Below are 13,475 nucleotides of genomic sequence, written 5' to 3' on the forward strand. Positions count from 1 at the left end.
CCACTGCGCCCGGCCTTAAAAAAGTCACTGTTAACTCAGGGTACGACAGTCAGGAGACACTTCCCCCTTCTGAAGGCCCGACACTTCTCTTTTAATTCAGCTCTCTCTTTATCATCCTTCCCCTTCTCCCAATTTCCATGCATTGTATACATGCTCTCTACCAGAGGGTTGAAGCCTGCAAAAGCCTTGAATGCCGGCCAATGGGAGCATGAAAGCTTCTTTTTGAAATTTTGAGATAGGGTCTTGCTCTGTCATCCAGGCTGGAGTGCAGTGGCACAATCGTAGTTCACTGAAGGCTTAACCTCCTGGGCTTAAGCAATTCTCCCTCTCCAGCCTCCCAAATAGCTGGGATTACAGGTGCCTGCCACCATGCCCAGCTTTTTTTTTCTTTCTTTCTTTCTTTTTTTTTTTTTTGTAGAGACTTGGTCTCTCTATGTTGCCCAGGGCAGTCAAACTCCTAGCCTTAAGCAATCTTCCTGCCTTGGCCTCCTGAAGTGCTGGGATTACAGGCATGAGCAACTGTGCCTGGCCAGAGCTTGGAAACTTCTGAGTTGAGCAGCGGCATAGCTTGTATTCTCCATATCCCACGCCCAGGGCAGTGCTGGCTCATAGAAATTCGTGCTCATCGCACCTTGTGGAATAAATGATCCAAGCAATGTTTTAGGAAGACCTGGGAAAGTTTCCTCTATTTTAGTGCATTCTCTTCTCCAGTAACCTAAAACGATTTCTGACCCATCCTGTCTCTGAAGGATGGTTTATGCTTCTTCATTTTTACTGATCTCTTGTTTGGCTTATTCACTAAGATTAGTGGCTTGAGCTTCATTGGTCTTAATTCTGAACCCACAGATATCTAGAACAATGGGGAATCAGTTAGACTTTGACACTGAACCCCACCAAAAATGCCTTGGTTGGCCTATCTTTGACATTTTTTCCATGATAACTTTCAAGGTTCATCAATTTTAACATAATTTGACTATTGCAAAAGGCATCAAAATGCAGCTTAAGATATAGTGTCTTCATTTGCCCTGTGTTGGGTCTTCAGGGGTTAGAAATAGAATGATCAGGCCAGGAGAGGTGGATCACTCCTATAATCCCGGCACTTTGGGAGGCTGAGGTGAGAGGATCACTTGAGTCCAGGAGTTTGAGACCAGCCTGTGCAATGTAGCAAGACCCTGTCTTGACAAAACAAAAACAAAAACAACAACAACAAAAAACCCAACCAGGTTTGGTGGCATGAACCTATAGTCCCAGCTACTTGGGAGGCTGAGGCAGGAGGATTGCTTGAGTCTGACAGGTTGAGGCTGTAGTGAGCTGTGATTGCACAACTGCACTCCAGCCTGAGTGACAGAGTGAGACCCTGTCTCAAAGAAAACCCCAAACTGAACAAACAAAATAAATAGAATGATCAAATGTTGTTTGGTGTAGCGGAAACCCTCTGTCAGATCTGGATTCAAATCCTACTCTGTCACTTACTAGCCGTCTGGCCTCATTTTTTTTTTTTAATGGGAATAGTAGTTTTTTTCTGTCTCTGTGCCTGGCTTGCAGAGTTGGTGTGAGAATGGAAAGGCATACCTATATGCAAAAATCTTAAGGCAGTGTTTTGTCAAATAGTAAGGGTTCAATAGATGAAAATTGGTTTTGCTTTGTTTTGTTTTGAGACAGGGTCTCACTCTGTTGCCCAGGCTGGAGTAGAGTGGCACGATCTTGGCTCACTGCAACCTCTGCCTCCTGGGCTCAAGCCATCCTCCCACCTCAGCCTCCTGAGTAGCTGGGATTACAGTTGCATGCCACCATGCCTGGTGAATTTTTGTATTTTTTGGAGATGGGGTTTTGCCATGTTGCCCAGGCTGGTCTCAAACTTCTGAGCTCAAGTGATCCACCCACCTTGGCCTCCCAAGGTGCTAGGACTACAGGCGTGAGCCACCGTGCTCAGCAAAAATCGTTATTATTAAACACCATGAAGCGGTGGCAGCCCTTGTGATTGGGGCTGTATCCTGGATGCTACTCTTTTCATTGTCTTCCACCCAAGTCCCACAAAAAATACTGGAGTTATTTCTGGGCGAGGATGAGAGTAAACACCGTGAGACACTTTAAGAATATGCTATTTTTTAAAATTTAATTTTTAAGTTTTTGAGAGACAGAGTCTGACTCTGTTACCTAGGCTGGAGTACAGTGGTGGGACCATAGCTCACTGCAGCCTTCAACTCCCAGGCTCGAGCCATCCTCCTGCCTCAGCCCCCGAGTAGCTGGGATTGCAGATGTGCCCCACGATGCCCAGCTAAAGAATAAACTCTTAAACATGTGAATTTCTTTCTCCTCACAGAGTTCTCTGACCTCAAAGATATTTGGATTTAAACTTGCAGAGGGAAGTGGCTGTCTTGATCTTTTGGTTTTTTTGTTTCCGATTTTAGTTCTCAATTCTGTGTAAGCGGGTGTGCTGTGGATGAAGGAAGAGGTAGTGCAGGAGTGACTCAGAGGAGAAGGGGAGAAGGTACTGTTGTCCCCTAGATGGGACAAGGAGGAAGAAATTTATTTCATGAGGACAGGACTGGTGAGCACAGGACCTGGGCAATGCTCAGAGGGCTCCCCTACTTGGTTTGATGCATGGCTATGGTCATCTTGCAATCCTTAATAATTTTGAATTAGGGGTCTTGAATTTTCATCTTGCACAGAATCCTGCTAATTTTGTGTAGCCAGATCTGCACGAGCGTAAGTCTGAGAAGTGGAAGGGAATTGGCATTGAGCTGCCTACCATGTGGGTCATCCAGGGACCATCACCTTTGCAACACATGCCCTCCCAGAGTCCTCAACACGTGTATGTCCCCTTGAATGAAGACAGAAGACTTGGATGGGTACAAGGCTGACTTTAACCGGAGGTCTTGCTATAACCAGGGCACTGCCCCATGAGCATCTGTTAAACTGTCACGTACAATACCAACTGCCCTTATCCCCAGAGTATCTTGACCCATTATGATGTTTCTGCACATGGGAATAATATAAGTTACCTGATGTTTCTCTCTCATCATTTTACTTCCTTTTGTGGGAACTATCCATCTCTTGTTCTACATGTTTCTAGTGGGGTTACAAATCTTGGTGCGCTACCCCTCACCGTAGGCATGGACATGTGACACAGGCTGGGCCAATTGCAGTGCTACATCCTCCTTTGCACCTGCCATTGATCCAGGGTAGCACTTTAAGGGCTACCAAAGTTGAGATTACCTCCAGCCTCCTTTGATTGTATTGAAATGGAAATTGCAGGTCACTACAAGACAGGTGAATCAGAGCATTTTACTCTTCCTCAATCCCCAGTAGTCACAATGCAAGACTTTGCTTTCACTATTTCTGTTTTCTATGCGAATGTGGCATTTGTCAGTTGCTTTGATGGGCAATGGTCCTTGGAGCTGGTGCAGTTCACTCAGTGATGAGGTCAGACAACGATGGCTCTGCAAACATGACCAGAAAACCATTTCAAAAGTCAGAATGTTATGGCCCCTTTTATTGCCTTACACAGGGCAGAAATCAGGCCATTTAGAAGTATTCATTAATTTATTTATAAACTTCATTTATATTTTTGAGACACTGAAGGGACCTTTTACACTGATCTTTCATAGAAACATCTAAAAAGGAAGGAAGCATAATTCTCAAAGACAATTTGACAGAGGATTCTTTCAACATAGAATTAAAAAAAAGTTTAGCAAGAGCTTTTCATTTTTTTTCTTTTTAAAAACAGCTTTTTTGACATATAACTTACATACCATAAAATTCACCCATTTTAAGTGCACAATTTAATGATCTACAGTGATTCACAAAGTCATGCAACCATCACCATAGCACAGTTTTAGAATGTTTCCATCACCACCGCTACCCCCCCAATCTTTTGTACTGTCTACATTCATTCCCCATTTCCCATTCCCAGCCCTGGGAAACCACTAGTTTACCTTGTGTCTTTATAGATTTTCCTTTTCTGGATATTTCATATAAATGGAGCCATACAATATGTGCAGGTTTTCTTAATTTTTATTTTTCGAGGTGGGGGCAGTGGTGTGGCTGGCTTCTTTCACTTAGTATGATGTGTTTGAGGTAATCTAAGTTGTAGCGTGCATTAGTAGTTCATTCCCTTTTATTGCAGAAAAGCGTTCCATTGTATGACTATACCACATTTTGTTTATCCATTAGCCTATCAATGGACTTCTGGATTATTTCCACTTGTTGGCAATTATGAATAATGCTGTTGTGAACATTGGCATGTAAATCTTTGTGCAGAGTGATGGCTCTTTAGACAATACTGAATTCTTCCTCACCTAGAGAAACAAACTTCCTGGAATAGTACATAGGTAGGCCTCATTGAGCCTTATTTGAGAACAATGGATAAAGTGTTAAAACTCTTCTGCTACTCTTGAGAAGGCAAAATTGTTATGGGAGTGTCAGAAGATCTCAGGCTTTACTCAGGACATTTTTCCATGTTTCTCTTAACAAAGAGGGACAAGACCCAAGTAGGGCCAATTGGGTTTTTTCTAGATAGATATAGATGGATGTCTGGAAAAATCTCTTTTCTCATTGGGATTGCTGTGCTAAGAAATTGTAAAGCTGACATCCATTAGTGCAATTTGTCTTGTGGAAGGAGACTGTCAACAGAATTCATTCATTCATTGATTCATTCATTCATCTGACAATATTATTGGGTAGCTTCTACATGTTAGGCACTGTTCTAGATATTAGTGATTCAACTGTGGAAGAAACAAAACCCCTGTGCTCAAAGAGTTTACTTCTAGCTGAGGAAACATACTACAAAAAAATATAAAAAATATATTTTTATATGATATGTCACATGGTGATATGTATTATGGAGAAAAATTAGGCAGAGCAGGGGAACTGGGAGCTCCTAGGCAAGAATAAAGGTTGCTATTTTAAAGAGGAAAGTCAAAGAAGATTGGACTGAGAAGGTCAAGTATTATTTAATGCTGTTTAACAAATTACCCTACATTTAGCTGCTAAAAGAACAGATATTTATTAACTTACTGTTTCTGTGGTCCAGGAGTTGGGCATAGCTTAGCTCAATATTCTACTTTAGGATCTCTCACAAGTCTTTAATCAAGGTGCTGGCTGGGCTGTGTTCTTATCTGAAGGCTCAATGAGGGACGGATCAGCTTCCAAGCTCACGTGGTTGTTCACAGAATTTCAGTTCCTCTAGGTCTGTTGGATTGAGGGTCTCAGTTCCCAGCTAGACACCCTCATTTCTTTGCCATGTGGGTCTCTCCAACATGCCAACTTGCTTCCCCAAAGCCAGCAAGGGAGGGAATCTGCTGCCAAGACAGAAGTTACTGCCTTACGTAGCCTAATCACAGAAGTGATATCCATCACCTGTGATAGGTCCTGCCCACACTCAATGGGAGGAGATTACACAGGGGTGTTAATACCAGGAGGAGGATCATTGTGGGCCATCTTAGAAGCTGCCTGTCATAGAGATGAAGGAGTGAGCCATGGGGGATTTCAGAGGGGTGAGTGAAACAGGCAGAAAGTTCAAGTGCAGAGGCCCTGGGCTGGGAGCTTGCCTGGTGCTGGAGGAACAGCAAGGAGGCTGGTGTGGCTGGAATGGAATGAGGGGATGGTAGTAAAGATGAGAACAAAGAGGTAGATGATGGAGGGCCAGGTTATGTGGAATCTTTTTGACTTTAACTGAGTAAATTACTCAGTTAAAGTAAATTTACTGAAGGGGTTTGAGTAGAGGAATGACATAGTATGACTTAATGTTTCTACAGCTCATGTGAGCTGCTGGTTGAGAATAGAGTATCAGGTAGGAGTCGGTGATGGAGAAAATGGAGAGTCCAGTTAGGAAGCTACTGAAATAATCCAGGGGAGAGATAATGGGACCTCAACATCTCTCATGGGACCTCATGGGAAATGATGATAACTTGTCAGATTCTGGGCATATTTGGAATGTAAAGAGGACAAGATTTAACAGGGCTTTTCTTTTTTTTTTTATTATTATTATTATACTTTAAGTTTTAGGGTACATGTGCACAATGTGAAGGTTAGTTACATATGTATACATGTGCCATGCTGGTGTGCTGCACCCATTAACTCGTCATTTAGCATTAGGTGTATCTCCTAATGCTATCCCTCCCCCCTCCCCCCACCCCACAACAGTCCCCAGAGTGTGATGTTCCCCTTCATGTGTCCATGTGTTCTCATTGTTCAATTCCCATCTATGAGTGAGAACATGCGGTGTTTGGTTTTTTGTCCTTGCGATAGTTTACTGAGGATGATGATTTCCAATTTCATCCACGTCCCTACAAAGGACATGAACTCATCATTTTTTACGGTTGCATAGTATTCCACGGTGTATATATGCCACATTTTCTTAATCCAGTCTATCATTGTTGGACATTTGGGTTGGTTCCAAGTCTTTGCTATTGTGAATAGTGCCGCAATAAATATATGTGTGCATGTGTCTTTATAGCAGCATGATTTATAGTCCTTTGGGTGTATACCCAGTAATGGGATGGCTGGGTCAAATGGTATTTCTAGTTCTAGATCCCTGAGGAATCGCCACACTGACTTCCACAATGGTTGAACTAGTTTACAGTCCCACCAACAGTTTAGAAGTGTTTCTATTTCTCCACATCCTCTCCAGCACCTGTTGTTTCCTGACTTTTTAATGATTGCCATTCTAATTGGTGTGAGATGGTATCTCATTGTGGTTTTGATTTGCATTTCTCTGATGGCCAGTGATGATGAGCATTTTTTCATGTGTCTTTTGGCTGCATAAATATCTTCTTTTGAGAAGTGTCTGTTCATATTTTGCCCACTTTTTGATGGGGTTGTTTGTTTTTTTTCTTGTAAATTTGTTTGAGTTCATTGTAGATTCTGGATATTAGCCCTTTGTCAGATGAGTAGGTTGCGAAAATTTTCTCCCATTTTGTAGGTTGCCTGTTCACTCTGATGGTCGTTTCTTTTGCTGTGCAGAAGCTCTTTAGTTTAATTAGATCCCATTTGTCAATTTTGGCTTTTGTTGCCATTGCTTTTGGTGTTTTCGACATGAAGTCCTTGCCCATGCCTATGTCCTGAATGGTAATGCCTAGGTTTTCTTCTAGGGTTTTTATGGTTTTAGGTCTAACGTTTAAGTCTTTAATCCATCTTGAATTAATTTTTGTATAAGGTGTAAGGAAGGGATCCAGTTTCAGCTTTCCACATATGGCTAGCCAGTTTTACCAGCACCATTTATTAAATAGGGAATCCTTTCCCCATTGCTTGTTTTTCTCAGGTTTGTCAAAGATCAGATAGTTGTAGATATGCGGCATTATTTCTGAGGGCTCTGTTCCGTTTCATTGATCTATATCTCTTAACAGGGCTTTTCTGATTGGGTGTAGGGTACAAGAGAATCTATATCTATATTTTTATATCTATATCTCAAGGATGGCTCCAAGGGTTCTGACTTGAGTAACTTGGAGAGGGAAGACAGTGGAAGAAGCAGGTTTAGGGGATTAAGGGGCAGGTCAGAAATTTGGTCTTGGAATACAAAACTTGTTATGCTTCTTAGACAGGAGTTGGAATTTTTTTTTTTTCTGTAAAGGGCTAGATAGCAAATATTTTGGGCTTTGCAAACCATACAGTCTCTGTCACAACAACTCAACCCTGCCACTGCTGCATGGAAACTCCCTTAGAAATGTGTGTTCCCAATAAAACTGTATTTACAAAAAAAGGTGAGAAACTGTGTTTAAGTATAATTTGAAAATCCTTTCTTAAACATGCAGTTGGAGAAGAAGTGGCAGGTTATATATATGGTGCCTTGGAGTTCAGAGAAGGCATCCAGGCTGAGAACACATTTTGGAGATTTGTGTAGATAGGCCAAAGGAAAAATGAGAAGTGGACAGGCAGAGAACCAGCTTCATGGTTTGAGCTCCTGAGTCCAGATCTATCAGAAACTCAGGTACATCAGTAAATCATGTAGATTCTAGCTGGGCAGCTACCTGCCCAGCCATAACTCTATTTCCATAGGAGAAAGGAAGATGGACTTTAGTGGGTACCTTGCATTTTCTGCTAGATAACGGGGCTCTAAAAGGCAGGCAGTTGGTCAAGGCAGAAGGAGAGAAAGAGAGAATACCTTGTTGATGTTGGTGTTGGCATGACTGATGGGTGCCCTCAATCATGATAGGCCCCAGACCATCACATGAGACCTGATCATTCAGAGGAAGGGGAACTATATGGCAGAGTGGGTACCACATGCCAGACACTATGCCAGCAGCTTCCAACTCCTTCATTTCATCTTGCATGTCATACGTCCCAGGAAAGCCGATTACATGCCCACTTACTGATGAAGAAACCAAGCCTCAGAAAACTGGTGAGCAACATAGTCACTATTTGAACTGAGGTCTCTGTGACTCCACATTCTTTCAACTGTGTCCCACCTGCCTTGGGACAGGGTCTATCTGCCTTATAGTCCTTTTCATGCTCCCTGTGGAAGTGGGCTGACCCCTCACGTGTGTGCAGGGGTAAATGCATCTATTCTAGATCCTTGCTACTTAATCTATGGACTGTGGACTAGCAGCATCAGCATCACATAGAGCTTGTAAGCAATGCAGAAACTCCCAGCAATCCTGTTGCTGGGTATATACCTAAAGGAAAATAAATCATTCTACCAAAAAGGCACTCGTATCTTCATGGCAGCGCTATTTACAGTAGCAAAGACAGGGAATCAACCTAAGTGCCCATCAGTGGCGGACTGAAAAAGATAATGTGGGAAATATACACCACAGAATACTATGCAGCCACAAAAAGAATAAAATAACATCCTCTGCAGCAATAGGGATGCAGCTGGGGGCCATTATCCTAAGTGAATTAATGCAGAAACAGAAAACCAAACACAGAATGTTCTTACTTATAAGTGGGAGCTAAACACTGGGCACACATGGACATAAATATGGGAACAATAAGCACTGGAGACCCCAAAAGGGAGGAGAAGGAAGGGGGGCAATGGTTGAAAAACAACCTATTGGGGACTGTGTTCACTATCTGGGCAACGGGATCATTATAAGCCCAAACCTCAGCATCATACAATATACCTATGTAACAAAACTGCACATGTACACTCGAACCTAAATTTAAAAAAAAAAACAGCTTTTAAAAATGCAGAATCTCAGGCCATGACCCAGACTTATTGGCTCTTTCACAAGATTCCCTGAGTGAAATGCACAGTACATTTGAAAGCTTCATGGTTCTCACACTTCAGCCAGCATTAGAATCACCTGGAGGATTTCTTGGCCCCTAGAGGCTCTGATTCAGTCCCTATAAGAAGGACCTGGGATTCAGCATTTCTGGCAAGGTCCTAGGCGATGCTAATGCTGCTGGTCCAGGGACCATGCTTTGAGAACCACTGGTCTACAGTGTGCCAGATGCCAGGGATCTGGGCTGAGCAAGACAAAATCCCTGTCTCAAAGTTGCTCACAGCCTCACACCCTCCTCCCTGCCTCTAAAGGAAACACCACACCAGATCCAACGCTTCTTCCCTTTTCATAAGTCCCAGGAAAGCAGATTTCACATGCTGCCTCTTGTAACCACATCAGTGCTACCAATGCTTATGCCTACTCTGAAGCTCTCTTTGGTTTCTGCAGGTAAATCCTACCTATGTTCTTCCTAGCAGTGGCAGAGAGAGGGAACAGGTGGTCACCAGCTTCCTGCTAATAACCCTTCATATGTTTGCAGCCCCTTATTAAATTGCCGTCACATTTTCCTTCTTGAAGATTACATAATTAGCTACCCTTTTCTGAATCATGGGGTGGAGAGGGTTTGGCTGACTGTAGCTACCAGCCTCAGACAGGAACATCTGTAGTGGAAATTCTTGAACCAGTGTGGAGGCTGGAGGTAGGATGGCGCGGGGGCTTCTGGGGTTTCAAAGGCGAGACCATCAGACTCTTTCCCCTAAGCAAGATCCTTAGGAGTGATATCAGCAGACAGCATGCAAGATGAAGAGATGTCTGGTAGGAGGCAGGGACTGGCTGGAGGTCAAGCATCACGGGTGAGTCAAACATCTTCAGGGCTTTATTGGCACCATTAGGCCCGTCCTCCTGCTCTGTGCAATCTCCCCCCCGACCTGTTTTAGCCAATGGAACATCCTTTGGGGTAGGGAGCCGCGGGTGCAGCCTGGCTGGTGGTGGGCATCGTCCTAGGTAGGAAGTGTGTGAACATCACCAAAATCATGTCCCAGCATGCTAAGGTCAAGGTCAAAGTTTAGACCACCTGCATCAGCATCTCTAGGGAAGCTCGTTAGGAAATGCAAATCCCCAAACCTCACTTCTAAATCTACTGCATCACAGTCTCTGGGTGAGGAGTCTGAAAATAAGGAGTTTCAGGATATAGCACAGCTCCCTACTCTCTATGCACAGTCAAGTTTGATGAATGGCTGTCCTCCTGTCTGATGTGTTGTTCTGTCTTCTCAACCTTTCTTTCTTGTTTTTTTTTTTTTTTTTTTTGACAGGGTCTCACTCTGTTACCCAAGCTGGAGTGCAGTGGCACAATCTTGGCTCACTGCAGCCTCAACCTCCCAGGCTCAAGTAATCCTCCCACCTCAGCCTCCCAGGTTGCTGGGAAAACAGGTGCATACCACCACACCTGGCTAATTTCGTAGTTTTTGTAGAGACAGAATTTCATTATGTTGCTCAGGCTGGTCTTGAACTTCTGAGCTCAAGTGATCTATCTGCCTCAGCCTTCCAAAGTGCTGGGATTACAGGTGTGAGCCACAAACAAAAAAAGAAAATTGTTCAGAGTAAATAAAGCACCAGTATAATGGCTAGTAATAATATAACCTGTCTGTGTGATGTGTTTATATTTTCAAAATAACAAATAGTACTAGCTAGCATTTATTGAGTAAATAAATGGTGGCAGGCGCTGTGCTAAGGGATAAATCTAGATTGACCCACTAAACAGTGGCTGTTAGTATCCTGTTCACTGAGGAGGAAGCTGAGCCACACAGAGAAGCTCGTCCAAGGTCACACAACTAGTAAGTGGCAGGCTGACTCCAAAGTCCAGGATTTTAACTTCCATGTTATCCCTTCTTCCTCCCTAACATGATCTTCTCTTCCAACTATAAAATAAAAAAAAGAGGGGGCCAGGTATATCAGCTCATGCCTGTAATCCCAACACTTTGGGAGACCGAGGCAGGAGAATCGCTTGAGCCCAGGAGTTCGAGACCAGCCTGGGCAACATAGCAAGATCTCATCTCTGCAAAAAAAATTGAAAATCAGCCAGGCATGGTGGCGTGTGCTTGTAGTCTGAACTACTTGAGAGACTGATATGGGAGGATCACTTGAGCCCTGGAGATCAAGGCTATAGTGAGTTGTGACCGTACCGCTGCGCTACAGCCTGGGTGACAGAGTGAGACCCTGTCTTGAAAAGAAAAGAAAATGAAAAGAAATAAAAATAAACTTATGCTTTTAAGCAGAAGAAACAGAGAACTACTACTCGTGAACTACATGTCAGTGTTTCAAGTATATTTTTCTCTTTTGCTTTATCTCTCACCAGCCTGGCAGGGGAGTATACCCATTCTGCAGATGAGGAAAACTGAGGCTCACAGAGGTGAAGTGACTTACTTGAGGTCACACAGCTGTCACGTAAGCAAGGCTGGACTAGAAGTCGGATCTCTTTTTTTTTTTTTCTTTTTTTGAGACGGAGTCTTGCTCTGTCACCAGGCTAGAGTGCAGTGGAGCGATCTAGGCTCACTGCAACCTCCGCCTCTCGGGTTCAAGTGATTTCCCTGCCTCAGCCTCCTGAGTAGCTGGGACTACAGGTGTGCACCACCACACCCAGCTAATTTTCTGTATTTTGGTAGAGACGGGGTTTCACCATGTTGGCCAGGATGGTCTCGATCTCCTAACCTCGTGATCTTCCCACCTCGGCCTTCCAAAGTGCTGGGATTACAGGCATGCGCCACTGTGCCTGGCCCAAATCAGATCTCTTGCTATCAAACCACACAGCCCCTGGGGAGGATGGAGATGAAAGGAGTCGGACTTCCATGTGGGGTTACTCGGTTATGTCTGCTCTTGGGATCACAGTTAACAAGAGGCTGCCATTCCTATTTCAGACTAAGCTATTTAATTAGCCTGGAGCCTTCTTACTTCCCTGGCATTCAAAAACACTGCCCAGGGTTACAGGTATAGCTAAAATAGGATCTGAATAGCATGTTTGGGAAGCTGTATAATTAAAACTGACTTAGGAGACAAGTGCCATCAGCCTGTATGGCAGAAATAGAAAGTCACCTAACCAGAATCTGTGTTGTTTGTATGGATGCGAGGGGCTGCTTTTGCAGTTCTGGTGCTTTTTAATTATAATAGGTATTTTCAGGACCGTAGTTTGCTTTGGCACCTCTAACTACCTATCCAAGGATCCTGAAGAGAAGACCATTATTATATGCTTGTCTCTGCCATCCAGGGCTGGGTGGGTGGGTTTTCAAGGGAAGAAGGTGAAAGGCCTGGTTCTTTTTAGAAGCTGGAGATAAAAATGAGCCCCTGGATGCCTTCAGGAAGTGACTGAGGCCTCATTCCCTGCTCATCAGCTCTGAATGTCATTCTGTGTTGAGGGATTGAATTCCAGAACCATCTAATCTTCCCATTGCACATCTCCGCCTGAGTGTTCCAATGAGATCTCATCGTGGCCATGTTTTTTGTTTTTTTGTTTTTTGTTTTTGTCTCCCAGCAGCTGTTCTTAGAGAACCAACTCCTCCCCTCTCTGCAGCCCTTGTGGGATCACAGCTCATGGTGCTCACACATCCCTGTCCACCTGGTCACTTGGTCCAGGCTGACTGAAGCAGAGTCCAGGGTCCTCTGGACAACAGTAGGCATGAGACCTAAGTAGGGCCTGAAGTTTTCCATTAGATTTGATATAAAAATCTCTTTTCTTGCCAGGCACAGTGGTTTATGCCTGTAATCCCAGTGCTTTGGGAGGCTAAGATGGGAGGATTGCTTGAGGCCAGGAGTTTGAGACCAGCCTGAGCAACATAGTGAGACTCCATGACTACAAAATAAAAATTTTAAATTAGCCAGGTGTGGTGGCATGCACCTATAATCCCAGCTACCCGGGAGGCTGAGGCGGAAGGATTGCCTGAGCCCAGGAGTTGGAGGCGGCAGTGAGCCATGATTGCATCACTGCACTCTAGCCTGGGCAACAGAGTGAGACTCTGTCTCAAAAAAAAAAAAAAAAAAGGAGTCTCTGGGCAGATCACCTGAGGTCAGGAGTTCGAGACCAGCCTGCCCAACATGGTGAAACCTCATCTGTACTGAAAATACAAAAATTAGCCAGGCATGGTGGCACAAGCCTGTAATCCCAGCTACTTGGGTGGTGAAGGCAGGAGAATTGCTTGAACCTGGGAGGTGGAGGTTGCAGTGAGCTGAGATCATGCCACTGCACTCCAGCCTGGGCAACAGAGCAAGACTCTATCTCAAAAAAAAAAAAAGTCTTTTCTTTTTGGAGCATAAACTATAAGA

The sequence above is a fragment of the Pongo pygmaeus genome, chromosome 18 (assembly GCF_028885625.2).
Source record: "Pongo pygmaeus isolate AG05252 chromosome 18, NHGRI_mPonPyg2-v2.0_pri, whole genome shotgun sequence".
NCBI lineage: Eukaryota > Metazoa > Chordata > Mammalia > Primates > Hominidae > Pongo > Pongo pygmaeus.